General features: G+C 42.9%; 1 protein-coding gene across 1 annotated transcript in view; it reads right to left on the bottom strand.

The window, feature by feature from the left end:
• Positions 1-325: 325 nt before the first annotated feature.
• LOC113585507 (histamine H3 receptor) overlaps positions 326-1,300 on the bottom strand; it is a 10,253-nt gene continuing 9,278 nt past the window's right edge. The window contains exon 3 of the mRNA XM_027023027.3: positions 326-1,300. This exon is cut by the window's right edge and continues 954 nt beyond it. The gene's annotated coding sequence lies outside the window, so the exon portion shown is untranslated.

The raw sequence follows: 1,300 nt of genomic DNA, 5'->3' as shown, positions 1-1,300 counted from the left end.
GCCAGCAGAAGGACTCTTATACGCCAGGCCTGTCGAGGGCTAAGCTTTTAATCATATGCAGACAAGTGCGGCGGAACGTGCTTGACTCTCGCCGTTCTCGCGCTCGCCGGCCTGATTGGCCCCGCCATGTACTTCACACCCAGCGGCCCTGGAAGACATCTGCCCACGGGCCCCTTGAATCAATGCAGACAATTTTACATAAATGGCACAGGATCATCCACATGCATGCTCGTGGATTTCTTTAATGTCGCCGTTCCGAATCTGCCGGCGATCAGCACACAGTAAGGAAAAAGGTTTGCAGTGATGGTTCAGTGAGGAGACTGTCCAGTGCCGTGGAGACGATCGCCCTGGAGACAATCCCCTTTTAATGTTCATCATCCCTGCATGTGAGGTCTTTGCAGAAGTCTGCTTCTGAACTATGCAAACACAGACACTTGAGGCATGCGTCACAGTACAGATTTGACTTTATAACCAATCACAGATCATTCTGGGAAAACACGGATTACGTAATAATGCTGCGGAACGTGGCGCAGAACTTCCGCAGGATGGCATCCAAGATAACCTCCATCACGTAAGGTCCAGTACAGCGCATGAGCAGTACACCACCACCAGGTGGTGCTATAAACACAAAATACATTTTAAACTCTGTAGGACTCAGTTTCCTCTAAACTTGTTTTATACAGGTTACAAGAAATGTCCATATTATTTAAAAATAATTTTACATGCGGTGTGCTTAACATTCCATAATGAAAATCCCATGTTATACTTGAGTACAGATTGATTTTTCACTCAACAGTAAGATAATAATTAATTAGCTAATAGCATAGGCCTAGTTTCTTTTTGGGGGGGGGGTTAAGCGGGCATGTCCCCCCACTAATTCCTGCTCACACTAGTCATGTAATGTGTTGGGTTCGGTGGTGTGAGCAGTGTGCCCCCACCCCCCAAAGCTGAAATGAAACCTACACCACTGACTAATATATTTTTTCATGTATTGTTTTAAATTTATTTTAAGCCACCGAGGATGAAAAAAGTACATGATGACTTAATACATAAAATAGGGACTAAAAATATGTGTACAAATAAAGTGCATTTGCAGAAAGAAGTGTATTAGTTCCTTATATATTCCTATAAGAAGTGTGTTATAGGTTCCTTATTTACCCAATCAAATGTTACAGAGCTTAAAATGCAAACTGTCAGCAATGGAAAACGCAACATTTAGGATTCGATGTCACACGACTGTGGCCCACTCAGCACAACAACATGTTAAAGATTAACTTGAGATTTTATGGCACTTCTAAAA

The sequence above is a fragment of the Electrophorus electricus genome, chromosome 13 (assembly GCF_041902795.1).
Source record: "Electrophorus electricus isolate QZ-2024a chromosome 13, ASM4190279v1, whole genome shotgun sequence".
NCBI classification, from domain to species: domain Eukaryota; kingdom Metazoa; phylum Chordata; class Actinopteri; order Gymnotiformes; family Gymnotidae; genus Electrophorus; species Electrophorus electricus.
This window is presented reverse-complemented; position numbering and strand designations above follow the sequence as displayed.